Source organism: Hippocampus bargibanti, linkage group LG01 (genome assembly GCF_051943395.1).
Source record: "Hippocampus bargibanti isolate YZ-2025 linkage group LG01, ASM5194339v1, whole genome shotgun sequence".
Classification (NCBI taxonomy): domain Eukaryota; kingdom Metazoa; phylum Chordata; class Actinopteri; order Syngnathiformes; family Syngnathidae; genus Hippocampus; species Hippocampus bargibanti.
The window spans coordinates 7882745-7904398 of NC_142734.1; the positions used below are offsets into that span (position 1 = coordinate 7882745).

Here is a 21654-nt window from a genome sequence, read left to right on the forward strand (position 1 = left end):
TAATTTATTGCAGATTTTTTTTCAGGAAAAAAAAAACATTCAGGAAAAAAATGCTGAATGGTTTTGTACATGGCTGCAGATTGATTGGTTTTCAGTGCTGACGTTTGATTTGTCGAATCAAGTGCTTGCCTTGATCAGTGATTGCCATTTGATGTGTGTGCGTGTGTATATGTGGCTGGGGGAAGTGTTCGTTCTCCAGCGAGAGAGAGAGAGAGAGAGAGAGAGAGAGAGAGAGAGAGAGAGAGAGAGAGAGAGAGAGAGAGAGAGAGAGAGAGAGAGAGAGAGAAGAGAATTAGGGGTGGCGGGGGAGGGGATGAGTCCCCACTTTGTGGATTTTCACATATCGTGGGTAGTTCTGGTCCCCATTAGCCATGAGAAACGGGGCATTACTGTAATGCAGCCTTTTACTGAGCATCTTCATTTTTATTAAATTTATAGAGTTGCTTGTTCTGTAGCCACAAGGAGACATAAGCCAGTGTCTTATTGTGCCGGTCCCGAGCCCGGATAAATACAGAGGGTTGTGTCAGGAAGGTCATCCGGCGTAAAAGCTTGGTCAAAACAAACATGCCAATCAAACCTCTGAAGATGGAGGACACTGATTCGTTGTGGGGACCCCTTGAAGGGAAAAGCCGAAAGGAAAAGAAGAAGTTTTGTGGCGGAGACGTCCCGTTGTGGGGTGAGCACGTATGTACACACGCATGCGTGCATACTCAAGCAAAGCAGCGCTTGCCTACACGTTTTTGGCCTCGCGCCCACGTGTGGCCGTCATTTGCTTCATTAGTCGTAGTGCTATTCCGCTTGTGCGCCTATGGCACAAAGCTAATGACATGACACACCCTCTGGGACACACGCAAACACCCCCAACCCTTCAATGTGCATATCCTCGTATTATTATTCACAGCAGGAACGTGCAATGACGAGGACGTGCGGCTTTGGTTTGACGACTTTATGAAATGGCGAGGAGGAGCCAGCAGCAGTCACCTTGTCCTGTCTCCTGCTGCGGCCGACAATTGCTACATTGCTTCTCTTCACTTGGCTCATGTCTTATGTCAACATGTTCCCCCTTGGGAGCCACATTATCTGCAAAGGTTTGCGTTTCGTTTGCAGTACTGCCGTAATCAATGTCGCGCCAGACTTTAATAAAGGGTTTAACGTTCCGTGAATGTCGTCTTGGAAACGGATCTGGCAGATTGGTGGAATGACGACATAAAGTGCATGGGCGTTGACCAAGGTAATACAAGTAAACACGTGATGCTGTCAAGGTTGGGAAATGCATGAGGTTCAATGAAGAGAGAGGATGGGGGAGGGCTGCGGGTGCTTTTTGCAGTCCATCATGGTGCTGCTAGACAGAAGAAGGAGGGAGGGGAGGGGGGTCCCTGGAGCCATGCGATAAGTAGCTCATAGAGGGCTGGAGGACAGCTCATGTGACATGCAAGGACATGTCACTGCCTCCATGGGGACAATTGGCACGTCAAACACCCTGACAAGCGGGGAGGAGTGTGTATGCGACCTATGACCTCCAACAAAACAGGTAGCAATCCCTTATAGGTGATGTCCTCAAACTGGGGTCTGTGAGCTGCAACTCTGGGACAAAATGCATTGACGAGGGTCGTTCAATAAATCAGGTGAAGATGAGGGAGCAGTTCGCAGCCCAGCTCGTTGATGCACTTCACCATTTGGCCTGTTTTGTGAGGCTTTGCATTGTCTTCTTCTGACTGATGTTTTTCTTGACCCGCCTTAGTAGTCCAGAGTAGTTAGCAGGAAGTTTGAAAGTGATTCAGACGTTAAAAGCTTTGTGAGTGATTGGCTGAGCCATCAATCCAAAGATTATTACAATGAGAGAATATGGAAAGTTGTGCACGGATGGGAAACGTGTCTGGTACGAGGTCACACATCACGCACCCATTTGCATGGGCCAATCCCAGTGGCCAAACGGCTCCAGGAACCTTTTTATTTATTTATTTATTTATTTATTTATTTTCACACTCAGAGGCTAGTTCGGGACATCAGAATGTCATGTTGGTGATACAGTGATACCTCGGTTTACGAACCCCTTGACTTACGAACGTTTCGGTTTACAAATATCAAATTTATGAACATTTTACCTTGGCATACGAACTATTTTTCGGGATACACACGGAGCTGCCACAATGAGTGATGTGTCGTTCGCGAACAAGCCCGTTCTCCTAAAAGAAAATGGCAGCCGGTTTGTTTTGGTCCTCTATACCCCACCCCTAGTCATCGGTTAAAGCCACGTGATTGGTCAAGAACGCAGCAGTGAGGGGTGGTGGTTTAAACATTAAAGAGACAGGCAGATGACAGTGAGAGTGACAAAATGCATAGAGAACAGTTAAATTTGGAGTCGTTTCAACTTTGATAATTAAAAGGCCGCGTGTAGACTGCAAGGTTAAAATTCCCATCAATCAGGCTCCACAAATAGCGGGTTATTTGTGGAGCCATCTGTACACTTGATGCAAAAAGCTATAAACCCATCTAAACAGAACACAACTGATGAGGAACTAGGTAAAATTATCGCAGAGAAAGCACCTACAAGGGATCATTCCTCAAGATGGTGAAACAAGAAGGCTACGTTCCTCATCAAGTGTTTAATGCTGATGAAACCGGCAACTCCATTCTATCAAGCCATCAACGACCATCACAAAGGTAAATAAAACGACTTTATTATACAGTACAGTTTATTTCTTTAATTATAATTCCATAGCACATTTATTGTACATAAAATGAGGTATATTTTATGTAGTTTTAAGGCTTAGAAAATTAGAAAGTAGAAAATTATGTTTTATGGGGACCTGGGAACGGATTATTCTCATTTTAATGGTTTCCTATGGGAAAATTAATTTTTGGGATACACACTTTTAGCCTTACACACTCTGGGAACCAATTAAGTTCGTAAACCAAGTTATCACTGTATGTGAAAGTCACCACATCTTTCATGCTTGCAGCACAGCGCCTACACTGTAAACAAGGTGCCGTTTAGGTAGTCAAAGGAACACTAGAAACAAAAAGACACAAAAGCAAAACTAAAAAAAAACAACAACAACAACAACAACAACTAAAATGAAGACTTTGAGGTTACACCAGCATAAACGGCTGTATGTGCTGGCGAGGTTCGCTAAATGATGAACCGAGTCCGACTGGATTGCGGGCAATGCCATTAATTTTGCCCAAAGCTGAAAATGCAGCACTTCCCCTTAAGTGCGCCTCACTTAATGAAACCTCGGCAAGTAAGGCAGTAGCTCTGCCATTTTTGCTAATAAGCATCCCGGGAGTGGAAAGAGAGTGCAGGCAACGCGGGTATATAAACAACAGAGAGTGAAGAGAAAATAAGATGAGTTAGCTTTACAAAGGCAAGTTGTTTTAAAATGAGCTTCCTCTACTGAGTATTCAAACTACACAAGGAATTTTGTTGGAATTAAGATTCCCTATGCAAAACAAAAGGTCCATAAAGGCAGGCTTGGATGAGTTAAAATGAAAGAAACAGGTCAGCTTGTCCGACATCAACGATCATTACATACAGTGATACCTCAGTTTACGAACTTAATTGGTTCCCAAAAAGTGTGTGTACGGCGAAAAGTTTGTCTGCCAAAAAATTCGTTCCCATAAGAAACCATTAAAAATGAGAATAATCAGTTCCCAGATCCCCATAAAACATAATTTTCTACTAAATAAGCCTTAAAACCACACAATATATCTTATTTTATGTATAATAAATGTGATATTGGATTGTAATTAAAGAAATAAACTGTACTTTATAATAAAGTCGTTTTATTTACCTTTGTGATGGTAGTTGTCTGTGGATGTTAGCAATGGTCGACTTAGCGTAATGGTACTAGGACCGCTAAGTCACACAAACGCACACCTCGTTCATGTTTTTCGATGATCTTCTTCTGCTCCACCGTAATTTTCCTTTGTGTCATCTTCGGATTAACAGTAGCCTGTGGTGGGGTCTTTTCTGGTCCCATCATCGCAAAAGTCGATAACAAAGCACCTTTGATTTGAAAATAAAATTCCACTCGACAGGAACTTGTCTTCTCTGAACTTTTGTTTCTTCTCAAGACTTTTCGCACGGACTTGTTTTCCCAGTGGTCGACTTCACTTTTTATGAGTCGCGATATTTGCTATAATTAACATGACTGCTAATATTTAATGATGAAAACAGAATCGAAAATATCTCAAAATTATATTCAACATTTTTTGCGTTTCCCGTACAAACTTTCTTGGATGCCGTACACATCTAAAAATGTGCAAAAATCGTACAGAATACAGCAAAATACGACCGGTTGACAGGGATGCCATATATTTTGGATGCTGCTGGATTTTGATTTACGCATCAAGTACCATCAACAGAAAGGCTGAAAAACTGACCTGCTCACGTATTTTTCTGCTGTGTCAGTAAGCCAAACAGACACCACAAAATGGCATCAAAGCTTTCTCATTAGTCACCTAATCGGAAAGTAGTCATTTGAGTCAAGGAAATACTGCAGAAGTGATACATCTGAAGATAGATGCGCAAAATGAGCTCATTGGGTGGAAATCATGTTGACGTTAACATTGAATCCACTTTTCTCAAAGCGGCAGGTTAATTGACTTTGTGTAAAGAGAGCAGGGGATTTGCCTGCCATTCAAATAAGCCGCAGAGAGATTTGAATTGGCGGAGAGGGGCTGCATGTGGTCCAGATTCTTTTTACCTCAACGCTGCTCGGGTGATGCAGGTCCAATACAGGGAAAAAAAGCCACCAAATCTGCCTCACAGATTCCAGGCCCCCTGGATTCTGTGAGGCAGATTTGGTAACCAGTCTGACTGAGAGCACAAAAAATCTGTGGTCGCGCCCACCTTAGCGTAAAATCTGGGTGCGAGAAACTTTTGCTGTTATCAAAAAACAAAATAGGATTTTCATTGCTTGATATGCAATTAATTCACTACTTTAAAGGACAACCGACGTCTCCGGACAAGTTGTGTCCATAATTTGTAAAATGACTTCTACTGAGCGTATTTTACAAATATTCCACCGCATATAGCTATAGTTTACGTTTTAAGACTCGCGTTGAATATTCAGGAAGTCTTGTTTTTGAGTTGGTGACGAGTCCGTACGTGACGTCACTAAAGGACCGCCCCTGACCCTAAAAAAGACGCATTGTAGCGGTCCTTCCATCTCGTCAATGTATTTTGCTGTACTTGTTTGGTCTGGGGACCTCGTGTTGCAACCAAAAGCCGCCAGAAGGCCAGAAGAGGGCGTTCAAGCGCCATATAAGGAATTTATCAGCCTGTGGAAACGGAGGTGGCCACAGGAGGTCGCCATTTTGTGCCTCTTTTTTTGGGTGAGAGATTTTCCCCCAATGTTGCCTCAAAATGGCACAAATAAATTCTTTAATCTATTGCAAACATGTATGCTTTCCTCTTCAGAACTATTCGAATCATATTCATAACTGGATGTGTAACAAGAAAGCATATTCTTCGAATCTGAAGCCATTGTTTTGATTCTCCAGCAATGCAAGACGTCTTGGCGTGACGTCACGAACTGGGGGCGGGACTTTCTGAAAATACCCAATTCTCAGCTCAATTTTTTGCAGATTTTGGACACTTTAAGTCATTTTTTTTGGTGTTTTGCATTTGACTAAAAATATCATACTGCATGTTTTGGGTAGTTTAGATGTTATAAAACGTTTTTCTGATGTCAGTTAAAATACAAAAAAGTGACGTCGGTTGTCCTTTAAATAAAAATTACTGTGAATCCCAGGGTCCATTTTTGCTCGCTAAGAGTACAATGTAAAATTCTAATTTTGTATTTGAAGTAACAAATAGGGAGAAAGATCCTTTTTGCTTGTCTATGACCGGCCAGTGGCGAGCAAAGTAGTCAGTATGTTGTCTCTGTGATTCTTTCACTGATCCTCAAAAGCAACTGAACAACAGCCCGATTGAGGCAACAGTAACGGAACAAAACCAGGAAGTATCAAGCAACCAAAACAAAAGCAGAAAAATCTGTGACAACAATGACACTCAAACACTGACGTGGGATGAAATGATGATGGCTTCCTGTCCACGGGTCACATTTGCATGCATATGAGAAAACCTGTCAGAGCGACGATGCAAAATGTTGCAACGTGCACCTCCGATCCCAAGCCTCACCCTGCTGTCACCATGACAACCTCATGATTCCTGCTGCGGAATACTTCCCTCCCCTCCCCCTTCCACTGTCTGTCTCTCTCTATCTCTGTCTCTCTGCCTATCTCTGTCTGTCTCTATGTCTGTCTCTCTGTGTCTCAGTCTCTCTGTCTCTCTCGGTCTCTCTCTTTCTCTCTCTGTGTCTCTGCGTCACTCTCTTTCTCTCTCTCTCTATGTCTGTCTCTCTGTGTCTCCGTCTCTCTGTCTGTCTCTCCCTGTGTCTCTCTGCGTCTCAGCGTCTCTCTCTCTCGCTGTCTCTGTCTCACTCTCCATCTCCCCCTTCTCTGTCTTTGGCTCTTTCTCTGTCTCACGCTCCCCCCTATCTCAGTCCCTCCATCCCTCCCTTATCTTGTAACTCTCTATCTTTCTTCCTCCCCCTCTCTTCCCCCCTGCCCCCTCTCCCCCTGCCTCCTTCTCCACCCCCCTCTCGCTCCTTCCCCCCTCTCTCTTTCTCTCGCTCCCCCACCCTCCCTCTCTCTCCACATCTCCCTCTCACCTTCCTCTCCTTTCTGCACCTGTGAGGCAGGTCTCCCCATTGCACTTCCTGCAAGTCGAATTTCCCATGTTCCTTTTTATTCCCCACTTTTTTTGCTTTCCACCGTGTCCCCCAATAAAATTAGCTGAAGTTTGCTGTTATTCATAACCGGGTTTGCCTTTCTTTTCTATAAACCCACAATATACATGGCTCACACTTGCAGCAGCATTAAACTTTATTTCTCCACACCGATCTCTCCGCATGGACGCATATGCATCACGTTCTTTCTTTCACATTGTCAAGAAAACGTGGCCTCCTGTCAAGTTCCACCTTGTAATCAAGAGAAACTTTCCAGGGGAATCGACAGGCTCGGACTCGTAAGTGTCTTATTAACTCCCATGGCATCTGTCATCATTTTCATCAGGAACCTATTTGGAGCCTCTAAATAAATCCAATTACCATCAATGGAGTCCACAGCTGAGATCTACTGGCGGGAGGAAGCGAGGGTGAGCTTCTTTTGAAAGCCTGCAGTCTTATCGGAGTCTCACAGACTGCCGTCTCGACGGCAGACCCCCGTTTTCGCAAATGTTTCACCATTCCAAGCCCCGCCTCCACCCCCCATATACCCTCCATCCCCACTCCCTGCCGACGACATGTTACCCTGGCAAAGAGATCAAGGGTGTGACATTTTCTGGAACAAACAGCAATTTCCAGCCAGTATGAAATAGAATGACCAGACAACCGCTTCTGTGCACATCATCATCATCCCCAATCGCAAACCTAATGGGACTGACATTTAGACATTTTTTTTTTGTATATAAAGCGACTACTCTATAATATGATACGGTGAAGGAGCAAAACAAGAAGCTCAATGTTGACGACATGTCAAAGGGTTTTTTTCCAACATCATGAATTCACTCCCGAGATGCGGATGTCTTAAAAATGAACTGGCAGTCCCAAAATTCGAGGGAGGAAGACGGTAAAGGCCACGCGAAGCCAATGTTGACCTTTACCTGAGGCCAAACAACTACTTGATGAGGTTTTCATCAAAATGCTTGCCATCGAGATCTGGCAGGCAAACAGCGCAGAATGTTCAAAGCAGTTGGCCACAAGCTGCCTTTGCTTTTTGTGAATCGCTATCCGTCTCAAGACAGCAATCCATGTACGCCACAGGTGTCAAAGTCAAGGCCCGCGGGCCAAATCCGGCCCGCCACATCATTTTTTTCCGGCCCGCGAAAGCAAATCAAACTTGTTAAATTCCATGATGATTGCTAAAATCTGAGCCAAAATTTCATATTTTTGGATGTCAACCACAATACAATCAGAATCAGAATCAGAATCAGAATCATCTTTATTGCCAAGTATGTAGAACACACAAGGAATTTGTTTCCGGTAGAACACGCTGCACTAGTATCGTCGTCAAAAAAACTGCTAAGTGGCACTATACAGTTCCATTTTGGCTACTGTCATTATTCTTGACTTCAGATTTGAAAACGAGTTATTCATTAATTTGCTGTGTGCTCTATATGTAATACAGTAAAGTCTCGTTATATCGATATTCAAGGGAGTCCGAAAAAATATCGATATAACCGGGACTATCGATATATCCGACCCTGTTTGCGTGTAATTTTTATTGCCAAGTATGTAGAACACACAAGGAATTTGTTTCCGGTGGCACCTCTCAGGAACAACTGTGAGACAATGTGCAAAGTATCAAGCATACTGGTTCAAGTGAGTAAATGCCTGACTGAGGGGAGTCGGTGGAAAAGGTGGTGGGCAGGGTGCGGATGGTTCAGTAAGATTTTCCGCGCTCTTGTCTAGATTCTTGCAGTGTGCAAGTCCTCAAGAGTGGGTAGGGCGGTGGCAAGGATTTTTTTTCCGCCGCCCTAACTGTCCATGCTCTTGTCCATTCCAACGCTGCTTGCGACAGTATGTCGGACACCAAGACAGCACCCAAATAAAACACTGGGCTACATGTCAGCCGATACGTATGTAACGTTATCTGTCCTTAAAAATCGCTATTGTAAGGAAATCGATGGGGCCCACAGGCAGGCGGAGGCGCCCCTAAAAGCACAACGAACATAGTGCATGACAAGTGATAGCTACAGAAATGTCACTTGCATTTTTTTTTTGTGGGCTTGGTGTCCCCCAGTGGACCGCCGCATAAATCAAAGACTGCCTGCACCCATCGGCACCCACCCAGCTTGCTTCCTCTTGCTGTCAAAATGCTCTCCTGACAATGAATGGTGTATGCCACACCCCAAACAAGTGTCAAAGCCTCAGAGGTCTTTTCAATAAGCTGCTGTTTGTCCCCACCACCCTCCCCCATCCCGCTCCAGAGCCTCCCGACTTCTCCCCCAGTCAACATGACACGTGTATCTGAATAAATCTCTTTCACCCTCTTGTTGAGAAGCCGTTTCCTCCTGGGAATGCCACTTTTCATCTTTTGCTCGTATTAACAAGGAGTCTCACCCCGCCACACCCTGTGCTGGTTACATGCGCCTGCAGCATCAATCAGTCCTCTTCCCGGCACGGATGAAATGATTAGCAGGCATCACCCTACAGAGATGCGTGAGTCGTTTTCAAGCTTTGAAATACTAAGAATAGATTGCACCAATGCTCCTTGAGCTCAGCATGAGCCCCCTTATCGTGCCAAACAGTCATGACTAAAAAAACAACACGCAGACTTGAACACAGAAACAAGAGCCAAGCATGATAGAGAGGAAACCAAGAGACGTATTTAAATTAACCCATCAACCAAACCCTTTTAGCAAAGAGTATTCGAGGTGTTTACTACTACTCACAATTGACACAAAACAAACAACACAACACTTTGCTCTTGATAACAAACGACGGACATTTGAATAGAAACTATGAGGAAACAGGAAGTAGACAGACATGACAATACTCACAAGCATATTTGTTATCTTTTGCAGTAATGAACACACAACAACAGCCTAAGGCAGCTGCAAAAACTTGTTTGTGGGTATATATACTGAGCTATCATTTAAACGTTGAAATTGGGGGCCTGTCAGCCATTTTGCATTTTGAACCACAACGTAAGGGATGCCTGAACGAAGTCTTTCTTTTTGTCTCTCTGTCTGTCAATGCATAGACATCAATATCCGTATGTTTTGTGTATTTGTACTGCGTACTAGTGATGTGAACGAACCGGCTACTTGAGCCGTCTCTTTGAAGTGAACGACTGGAGCCGGCTCTTAATAGGGAGCTGCTTAGAGGAGCCGATTCCGCAACCCCTTCGGTTAGGGTTGCACGTGATTGGTCAAATCCATGGTAGAAGACACACACACACACACACACACACACACACACACACACACACACACACACACACACACACACACACACACACACACACACACACACACACACACACGTGCGCATGCACACACAGGAATATAAATAAAGTCACATCAATTTTAAAAATGATATTGTATATTATAATTATATATTATATATTATAATAGGTATTGTATATTTTTTGTAGTAAATTAATTTAAGCAACAACAAAAAAAGAAAAACTGAGGATATTGTATTGTTTTTTTATATTAGTAATTCATTTTACGGATCATTTTATCTTATTTTTTGTAGTAAATCATGTTAGCAACAAACAACCTCAACCTGAGGAGCCATTTGGAAGCCGAAAGAGCCTGTTCTGTTTGGTGAGCTGAGGCAAAAGAGCTGGAATTCCCATCACTACTGCGTACTACTGTGCTTCACGCACACGCACACAGACACATTAAAAGTTTAAAGGCCAACCGACACCATTTTTTTGTTTCCTAACTTACATCAGAAAAACGTTTTATAGCCTCTAAAATACCCAAAACACGCAGGCTGATATTTTTAGTCAAATGCAAAACACCAATAAAAATGACTTAAAGTGTGCTTAACTGCAACAAATTGAGCTGCGAATTGGGGATTTTCTGAAAGTCCCGCCCCCAGTTCATGACATCACGCCTTGCTCGAGAATCAAAACAATGGCTTCAGATTGGGACAAGATGCTTTCTTGTTACTCATCCAGTTATGAATATGATTCAAATAGTTCTGAAGAGGAAAGCATAAATGTCTGCAATCGATTAAACGAGTCCTCCCATATTAATTCGAGCCATCATGACAGCAATGTAGCACCCAGAAAATGCAGAAGATGGCGCCCAAGCTCCGTTGGAAATGGGCTGATTTGTCTGCTGGGAAGACAAATCACTGGGAATCACATCTTAGTCTTGTGATTGATGAATCGATTTCACTCTATAGGCCAGCCGCCATCATTGATGGCAGTCACGGAGCATCAATTAAAATACAGCATTATCCTTTTCAATACAACTTTTGTGTTGGATTTCATACAGTGTACCCGTGACATCAAATCAACACATTCAACCCTTCCACTTGAAATCTTCTCCTGAGGCACTTGATTTTTCCCTGCCATTTCCTTGCATCTTGACATTTCTTTCACCGGAGCTGACTGCTAAGGCTGCTCCAACATGTTTGTCAAATATGGGAGCAGCTCGCATGCAGTGGGCGTAGTGTATAATGGGATGGCACGGTAAGTGAGATTACATTAGCGCCATGTATGCGGATTACAACCCACTAAAAACTTGATCTCCTCCCACTGTCTGTAATCCAAGCCTAATGAACATATGAGGGCTGACGCAGTGCAACGTGGAAAGCGTACATAAGGACGCCAAGCCAATTCATGTATGTCGCGCCTGATTTATAGAAATGACGTGTTGGAAGAGAACAAAATCAGTGTACTTAATCCATGTAAACATAACAAATAAAAATCATGGCCATGAACCTCGGTTTATAGGTTTACACAGATATAAACAGTACTTTACCTGTAATGGTCGGAGGCGTCTCTCGGCTAAGTCAAATTTTGCCACACTGGGAGGAAAAGAAAAAAGAAAAACAATTCTGATGAAATTGCAGAAATGATCTTGCTAAAAATGAACTTTTAAAGGACAACCGACGTCACTTTTTTGTTTCCTGACATCAGAAAAACGTTTTACAGCATATAAAATACCCAAAACACGCAGTATGATATTTTTATTCAAATGCAAAACACCAATAAAAATGACTTAAAGTGTCCAAAATCTCCAAAAAATTGAGCTGCGAATTGGACATTGTCAGAAAGTCCCGCCCCCAGTTTGTGACGTCACGCCAAGACGTCTTGCATTGCTGGAAAATCAAAACAATGGCTTCAGATTCGGAGAATATGCTTCCTTGTTACACATCCAGTTATGAATATGATTCAAATAGTTCTGAATAGGAAAGCATACATTCGTTGTACTAAGTTCATCCTGTCTACTTGATATCTAATTTTAAGCAGATTCTTTACTTACAGACAGTGTCACACTGTCTGTAAAAATCTGCTTAAAATTGGAAAGCATACATGTTTGCAATCGATTAAAGAATTTATTTCATGCCATTTTATGGCAACATTGGGGGCAAATGTCTCACCCAAAAAAAGAGGCACAAAATGGCGACCTTCTGTGGCCACCTCCGTTTCCACAGGCTGACAAATTCCTTATATGGAGCTTGGACGCCCTCTTCTGGTGGCTTTTGGGTGCAACACGAGGTTGTCAGGCCAAACAAGTACAGCAAAATACATTGACGTGACTGCTACAATGTGTCTTTTTTTCGGTCAGGGGCGTTCCTTTAGTGACATCACGTACGGACTCATCACCAACTCAAAAACAAGACTTCCTGAATATTCAGCGCGAGTCTTAAAACGTAAAATATAGCTATATGCGGTGGAATCTTATTAAATTACGCTCAGTAGAAGTCATTTGAAGCCATTTTACAAATTATGGACACAACTTGTCCGGATACGTCGGTTGTCCTTTAAAGGATTAGACAATTATATTTTCCAATTAATATTTTCAAAGTACTTTACATCACAATGTTGCTTTTGATTGAGGATGTTAGGTTATGAGTTTTCTAATTGCAATCTTATGCCTTTATCCGTGTACTGATTCGCTGTGGCGACCCCTTGAAGGGAAAAGCCGTAAGGAAAAGAAGAAGAAGATTCTTGTAGTATTGCATAATGTTCATTTGTATGGATTTGGTCTGAAACTGTTTTTGCATCTTTGCACTGACATGGAAATTCTGGATTCATAATATTTTTTGACCTTTTTTTAACGTCAATGTATCGTTACACTGGGTACTGAGTCTGGACCGTGGTTATCCTGTGACTGTAAATTGACCTTGAGAGTTTTGAAAGGCGCTTATCAATGAAATGTATTATTATTATTATTATTATTATTATTATTATGTGCAATAGATTCAATGAGATGAGATAAGCCTTTATTTGTCTCACAATGAAGACATTTACGTTTGACAGCAGCAAAAAAAAAAAAAAAAAACGGGCCCGTTGTAAAGGCAGCCACTCATACGGCACCATCTTGAAGTCAAAAACAAAACATACAAAAAAATATATATATACAGTGATACCTCATCTTACGGATGCTTTAGTTTATGAACTTTTTGCCAACCAACTTTGCCACCCCCCTTTTCCCACTCCAGGGCTCATTAAAAATGTAGCAACAAATCAATACATCAGAAAACCAACATCACCGCATCGCATTAATGAATAGTTTGAGCAATGTAATCACAGTTGGGAGTGGTATTCCCTCACCGTTCTTTAAGTGAAGATAACACTGTCATAATTATGAATCCCCTAAATACCTTTCAGAATATTGAAAAACTATCTTCTACAGTGGAGAAATTCATAATACAGAATGTGAAATTAATTCATTAATGCTGAAACATAAAGTCACCAAATACCATTTGACTCAAATGCTCAAAAGAATTCTGAATAAAAGTCATTTGTCCACACAGCCGCCAAATAACTTTTCTATCCAGCCAACCAGCCAAAATGGAACACAAAACAGAAAGTAGCAACCTAGCAGAATAAAATCAAAGGCAACACAAAACGAGACGGGTTGTCCTCATCTTCAACTAGGACCACACCAAGAGACTCGCTCGCACTGGCACAAACATATTCAGTCTTTTGGGCGCGCTCCATTGCCACATTAATTTACGATGGATATTCTGAACACTTCTTGTCTCTTTTTATTTAAAAATCCGCCAAGGAAATGTATTTTTTCGACATGTGGCACGTCACAGTGGCGTGCCAACCTGGCAACCCACCAATCTGCTGAACAGTAATGTAGAGTGCAGAGACATTCCCTGAAGCAACAATCATAGGAGATCAACAAATGTATTTGCATTCAGTGGTTAAAACCCCAAGGGGACACAACACAAAGTATTTGGCTGATCACGAGGAAATGTTCTGGTGCGCATGTGAAAGATGTTTTAAACCCCTCACCACACCCCATCCATGCCCGTTTCCCATGTTGTTGATAAAAATCAGGATAGAAACAATGTCCTGCTTTGTAGCTGAAAGAGACGCAACAACTCTGACATCTAACTTCACAAATCAAGACCGAAAATGCACATCGACTACATCAGACATTGATTTAGCTGTGTCGGGGAAAAGCCGAAAGGACAAGAAGAGGAGGAGTTACACATCCAGTTATGAATATGATTCAAATAGTTCTGAAGATGAAAGCATACATCTTTGCAATCGATTAAAGAATTTATTCCGTGTCATTTTGAGGCAAACGGGCGGGGGGATGTCTCACCCAAAAAGAGCCAAGAAAAATGGCCACCGAGCTGTGAAGAATGAATCAGCCCGTTTCCACAGGTTGATACATTCCTTCCATGGAGCTTGACTCCCTCTGCTGGCGGCTTTGGGATGTAACACAAGGGTTTCAAAAACGACATTGACGTGATGGAAGGACCGCTACAATGTGTCTTTTTTTACGGTAAAGGGCGGTCCTTTTCTGACGTCACGTGAGGACTCGTCACCAACTCAAAAACAAGACTTCCTGAATGTTCAGCGCAAGTCTTAAAACATAAAATATAGCTATATGCGGTGGAATCATATTAAAATACGCCCAGTAGAAGTCATTTGAAGCCATTTTACAAATTATGGACACAACTTGTCCGGACACGTCGGTTGTCCTTTAAATGAGCCCGTCGAGTAAAAAAAAAAAAAAAAAGACGAGTACGCTCCAGCTTGAATGTACGGGAGGATTCGCGATTCTAATTTGCAATGAAACAATCACATCGATGAAACAGTCGAATGTCAGTGATATTTTAACAAGCCCCGTGTCAACGTTAGCATCAATATACTTTTGCGAGAAGTATATTGCAGATAGCAAGTGTCGAAGCTAATGAGCTGTGTGCAGGCTAGCTAGCAGTAACTTCGCCTATGGACCCGACAAGTTGACTTTCATTCCGATTGTTTGGCTGGATTTTTACAAATCATGAGGAACGGAAAACTATTCATGTTGACGGTGAGTACTATCAAGTTATTTTAAATCATACATTGACATTTTGTTGAGAAGTGGCCGCGCGTGTAAGCGTGCGCTCGCGTGTGTGGCTCTCACTGAAAAACATTTCTAAATATTTTACTTTTATGGCTCTCTTAGTCAAAAAGGCTCCCGACCCCTGAACTAAATCATGCATGGATTTGTCGATGTGCCAAACCATTGTTGCTGATTGTTGCTTGAAATGTTGTGCTGTCGGTATGTGCAAAAGTAGAGGCTGTTTGGCATCAACGGCCTTGTTCACAAAGGCTGTCAAGAAACGCAGCAGACAGAAGGTCAATTTAGTGGACCATTCTCCGCAGCAATGGCGGCTATAACGCGTCTTTCATTGCGCTGCAGATGAAGATACGCTGCCGGGGATTTTCTGCCACTCACACAAAGACACTTCTGTCACAGAGACAAAAATAAAACATGCCAGCAAAAGGGTCATATATGGGATTCATTTCCAGGCCTTTGGCATCTAAAAGTCAGAATCATACCCATGTTTGATTCTTATCTTTTCATGTAAATTCACATTTGCCACACATTCCTTTCACTCACTTTTTTTTTGATTGGATTGGCCTTTATTCGTCTCGCAGTGGAGATTATTTACATTTCACAGCAGCAAAGTCATGAAAGTAAGAGGAAAGGAGAGGAAAAAGTTGAAAAACAAAATAGAGGAGCTGCTGTAAAGGCAGCCACTCTTGCGGCGCCGTCTTGAAGTCAAAACAACCAAAAAAAATAAGAAATAATATGACAACACAAAGACACAGACAGCTATTAAATCGTAAGCACTTTCTGCACCATCTTTGTTGTATGAAGCAGTTCTAGATGAAAGAGGAGAGGATCAAAACATCCTTTTTACCAGTGGATCAGAGATGTCATGGTAAAAAGTTTTGAAAGCAAACGCAAAGCTGTAGTATCCATTGACGAGACGAGATTGTCTCACATCTTCCATCCTATGTAAATCCGCTTCAATTCCAAGCCACGGCAGTTCCACATACGCATTGGCGCTCTGCAGACAAATAGGGTGCCTCATTCTGCAGTTTGTGTTTAAATGTCGGATGCTGAATGGATTCAGAATCAGATAGTGATGCTACTATGTTAGCCTGTCGGTTGCCTTTTGTTATCATTAAGCTAAATGGCCTTCAAGGCAAAGCAATTTGACTTCCTGAAATACAAGCCATAAGAAAAGAAAACCTTTGTCTCACAATGGAGAAATTTGTAAAACATTGATGTTTAGGTTGACAGTAAAATAAAGCTTTTGTACAAGAAATGTGAAGACGTGTAAGTTGGCTGAGTCATTTTGCAAGCCACCGCCGTACACTGCCTTGTGGTTATGCGGGTGGAAGGTGTAACAAGATGGCCGCGACTTACGACCAACTCTCATGCCTGCACTCACTTTCAAATCATTTTTTTCCATCTCACGCTCTGCTTTCCTCCCCTCACCACCAATTCAATTCTCCTCATTTGCAGGGCCTCCTTCCCTCCCCCTCCAAGCTCTCCTGTGATCTTTGAGAGAAGACAGCTTGTCAGTCCACCTGACCTCAGGCTCCCTAAATCACCACAATGTATTCTTTTATAACAGGACGTCAACCTCCACCCCCAGCACCACTTGACTCCCAGAAGGTGGATGATGGACCCCTTCTGCGGCAAACAGTAGCCGTTTTCAGAGCAGCGTGAGCTGACTGCACACTCAAGGTGCAGTGGTTCGTGTGTGCAGCAACACAAAGTGTGCCAATTCTCCATCTTTCAAAGTGTTGTTTTTGACATATTCTCTCCTCTCAAGCCAGCACTGGGTTGCCTTTGAACAGCGGTCAGCCCGTCAGCCCAGGGAGTAACTACTAACAAATTGCCGTCAAACGCATGCAGGTTATTGCCATGAGCTGAATTATTAAAAGCTCGAGGCCAATCGGTCGTCTCTCACATTTTATGGATCGACATTCAAATAAAGTTACAAACCGAAGAATGAATGCCGGTTGTGTTTACCTTGCATGTTAAACACAACTGAAGAGTGTGTAGGGACGGATTATTTTGCATAGCACGCAATTGAAAAAGGACTACAGTAAAGTCTCGTTATATCGATATTCAAGGGAGTCCGAAAAAATATCGATATAACCGGGACTATCGATATATCCGATATCGATATAACGAGACTTTACTGTACTTTTGGCAAAATGAGTTTGAGACCACAACAGTGAAATTGATGAGTAGAATACATTTCTGGCAAAGACGATTTCTTCACCTTGGATTGTGAGACCCAGCAGATGTTTGTTTACCCTGTCTCTTACATCATTTCAGTGTTGCTTGGAACTACATAGGGAAAGATTCAACTCTATAGTTTTTGGGTATTGGAACACCAGTGTGGGCAAAACATTCAATACTGGACATGTGCCGGGTTAGTTCATGAAGTCACTTGAGCAAATTCTTTCATGATATAAGAGTGAAATATGTTGCTTGCCAACAACCTTTTATTTCGGAAGCTTTCCATCAAATTTGTTGCTCTCGTTTTTCACTGAATTCTCTCAGACAATGCTTTAAAAAAAGAAGGGCTGAATTTCTTTTCACTGAATTTCTTCTGATTACATTACATCCGTGGCGGGGCATGGATTTCATCGCTAGGCCTTCAATAGTGCTATGTCTGAATCAATCCAGACTGAAAAAAGGGTGGTGTGATTTACTACTAAGTCCACTAGATGTTACCATTAGCCAGGAAATAAATGACCGACCTTTCTAAATGATAGCAATTTCAATAGCAAAGTCCATCTTGAAAATGGCCAGTATGCTCCTGTCATTATAGCGGCTTGTGATATCATGATTGGCTAGTGACTAGCCAATCATAGTATGTGAAGACTCTGACGTTGAAGGCCCTGGTTTGGGTTGCTTAAAATCTCAAAAAAAAAACTCAATCTGATTGGTTAAAGCAACAGTTTTATTGTCACATTTGAAGTGACAGGGCCCGGAGAGCTGATTGTGAAGGCGTCCGGGTTCATTTCTGACTCTGGTGACAAATGATGGCTGAAATGTGATTGGTTAAATGCTTGAACACGAAAACACACATCTGGAAGCAGTGTAACAGGGGAAAAGTAATGAAAGGAACCTGAAAGACAATTTGAAATTAAAATAAGAGTTCCTTGATAAAATATAATGCACATCAGTCCGTGATTCAGATATTTTTAGGCCAGCAGAGAAAGCTTTGCAGGCGTTGACGGTCCGCCACTGCATTACATCAAAGACGACACTCGACCTTCATGATAATGACACAGACACTGAGCATCATGTTAAAATGTTAACAAACACTCCTGACCACTGCCTCGTGCATGGCGTGCAGGCTTTTACAACGCTCGGCCGTATCAAGTAACATTTAACATGGAAAGACCACCGGACATTCTGCAGGAGGCCTCGGGGACCAGGCAAGATGTCAGCCACTTGGCAAATTTTGATTTGGACTAAAAATAAGCTAAGTAAAAAATATAAAATAAAAAGCATCCGAAAATGAAATATTCTGTGCTAACCCCTATTGCTATTGTTTCTGCAGCACAAATACGCCTATGCTCAAGTGGAGGAGAAAGTGTCCCGAGGCTAAAAAAGGAGAAAACTAAACACGCCTTCCTCCTCCGCACTTACCGGAAAACTGTCCTTGGATGAATGCCAGCTGCTTTTTGTCATCCAACTCAAACTACCTGTAAATCTTTGTTGTTTTTTTTTTTTTTTGCTTTACAGTAAAGTCTCGTTATATCGATATCGGTTGTATCGATAGTACTGCTTATTACGATACTATTTCTATGAACGCAAGGAGAAAATTTACATGCCGCAATATCGGATATATCGATAGTCCGGTTATATCAATATTTTTTCAGACTCCCGAGAATATCGATATACCGAGACTTTACTGTACTTTCACAGTAATTTCGATGCCCAATTGCAGTTTTTGTTCGTAATGAGCCTTACTAGTAAGAATGTGTGCTTTGACAGTGCAGACAGATATCATGGGAAGAAAGAGAGGTTGCGGAGACATGTGCTTCAGTCAGCTGCAGTCATATTGATACTTTTCCACAGAAGATAAAGAATATAGGCCTGGTAAAATGGCAGTGGTGAGCCATCAGGTCCTGCAAGGCCTTCTCTGCTGGTCTAAAAATATCTGAATCACACACTCATGTGAATTATATTTTGTCCATGAATTCTTATTAAATAATTCCGAATTGTCTTTCAGCTTTCTTTCATTGCTTTTTCCCTGTTTTGCTGCTTCTAAATGTGCGTTTTCGTATTTAAGCATTTAACCAATCACATTTCAGACATCATTTGTTACAAGAGTCAGGAATGTACTTGGACGGCTTTACAATCAGTCCTGCCGGCCCTGGAGCATTAAATGCGATGTCGATGAAACAGTTGCTTTAAAGGACAACCGACGCCTCCGGACAAGTTGTGTCCATAATTTGTAAAATGGCTTCAAATGACTTCTACTGGGCGTATTTTAATAAGATTCCACCGCATATAGCTATATTTTACATTTTAAGACTCGCTCTGAACATTCAAGAAGTCTTGTTTTTGAGTTGGTGACGAGTCCTCACGTGACGTCAGAAAAGGACCGCCTCCTTACCGTAAAAGAGACGCATTGTAGCATCTTTCCATCACGTCAATGTATTTTGCTGTACTGTTTTTTTGAAACCCTTGTGTTACATCCAAAAGCCGCCAGCAGAAGGAATCAAGCTCCATGGAAGGAATGTATCAGCCTGTGGAAACAGACTGATTCATTCCTCACAGCTCGGTGGCTATTTTCTTGCCTGTTTTTGGGTGAGAATTCTTTAATCGATTGCAAACATGCATGCTTTCCTCTTCAGAACTATTTGAATCATATTCATAACTGAATGTGTAACAAAAAAGCATATTCTCCGAATCTGAAGCCATTGTTTTGATTCTCCAGCAATGCAAGACGTCTTGGAGTGACGTCACGAACTGGGGGCGGGACTTTCTGAAAACGACCAATTCGCAGCTCAATTTTTTTGCAGATTTTGGACACTTTAAGTCATTTTTATTGGTGTTTTGCATTTGATTAAAATATCAGCCTGCGTGTTTTGGGTATTTTAGATGCTATAAAACGTTTTTCTGATGTCAGTTAGGAAATAAAAAAAGTGACGTCGGTTGTCCTTTAAGAAAGGTTATACAGCTCAGAATCTGTCATAATATAGCAAATAATATTGCACTTTTATGAGGTTATTATTGATGCTTCGCCATCCTTCGCCAATTATCTTCTCTGCGGTGTGAAAGAGCGACTTCTGACCCCGTATTATGAATCCCTATGAGGGATGGGACCCTATGAGACAAGAATTTAACTTAAATTTATTTTTTATCTGTAAAACAGGACAAAATGATATCTTCTCAAGCAATAGCAACTAGAAGGTCACATCAAGTATGTCTTTGTCGTGGAAAGCGATAGAGCATGACGCCAGCAAGGTTAGTGCCCAATTTTTATGCTAGTATTTACCTGTGTGCGCGCAATCAAGCACATATTCATGCACACGCACTTCAGGCAGACGTCAGCGCAAGCTGCCCCACCCTAAATATCCTGTACTGTCACACATCTGTATTTCCTTCTGCCTGTATCTCTTTGGCCAGCTCCAATTTGAATCAATAATTATTTTCTTATCCACAGAGCTTTCGTATGCGTTGTTCCAATAAAAAAGTCAAAAGCCATAAAGCTTCACCTGAATCAAAACCCTCGCAGCATGTTGCAATTACGGTGTGTACATGTACAACCCAGGCATCTTATGTGGAAGGAGGTTGGAAAAATGCAACGAAATCTTTTTTAAAACTCACTTGTGCCAAATATGTGCGAATGGAAAATGGCAGCATCATAAGCTTGAAGAAAGTCAGGTGAGACCCTGTTGAATGCAAACCGCAAGGGGTTAAATCCCACCAATCAAGGAGAGAGACGCAAGTAGAGGTGCCTAACATCGAGATTATTCCGTCATCATTGCAATATCAAGGGATACAATGATGTGTTGCAAGTGTGTTGACATGCATGACACACCTCAAGTGTATCGTCCGTCATTCGTTTCATAATAAAAACGTCACGCAGGACACAATTCCAATGTGAAATGTTTCAGGAAATAATGCCTGATCTGTAGCCCAACAGGAAACTCATTACACACTCTCTTTTATTATTATTACCCCCCGCCCTCTCCTCAAAGGGTCTGCGTGCACAAGAGCTGCTCCTTACCTGCGCAAGGATGCTTCTTTCCTCTCACGACTCCTCAAACAGATGAGTTTCCGCCTCGTCTGCTGCGGTCTGGCCTGCGTGGTGACTGCGCGCAGCTCGGCAGTGTGCTGATGCTGCAGTGATAGAAAAAAAACACACCCTTCTTTGGGCGTGCTCGCCCCCTCCCCTCCCCCTCATTGGCTGCTTCTCGGAGGTGACATCACCCCTTTCGTCTGAGCCTCCTCTTCGGCTCACTCGCTCAGTATCTGGATGCCTGGTCATCTCCATCCTTAGTAGCTACCTGTCCCCTTGTCGACTAGTCATCCTTGCACAAAAAAAACAGGATTAGTACCCATCTCCTCTTATTCCAGCATTGGCATCCATCAAAAAAGTAGCAAACACGGAA

General features: G+C 42.3%; 1 protein-coding gene across 4 annotated transcripts in view; it reads right to left on the reverse strand.

Annotated features, from left to right (window-relative positions):
* The window catches only part of l1cama (L1 cell adhesion molecule, paralog a), a 56043-nt gene extending 34640 nt beyond the window's left edge, over nucleotides 1–21403 (reverse strand). For 2 of the 4 annotated variants that reach the window (XM_088993391.1, XM_088993364.1), the window contains exons 1-2: nucleotides 21270–21388; nucleotides 11513–11558 (exon numbers count right to left, since the gene is read on the reverse strand). The gene's annotated coding sequence lies outside the window, so the exon portion shown is untranslated. Of the gene's footprint in view, nucleotides 1–11512; nucleotides 11559–20866; nucleotides 20932–21269 lie in introns of all 4 variants that reach the window. The other 2 variants (XM_088993374.1, XM_088993383.1) reach the window with 2 other exon arrangements.
* Between the last annotated feature and the right edge of the window lie 251 nt (nucleotides 21404–21654).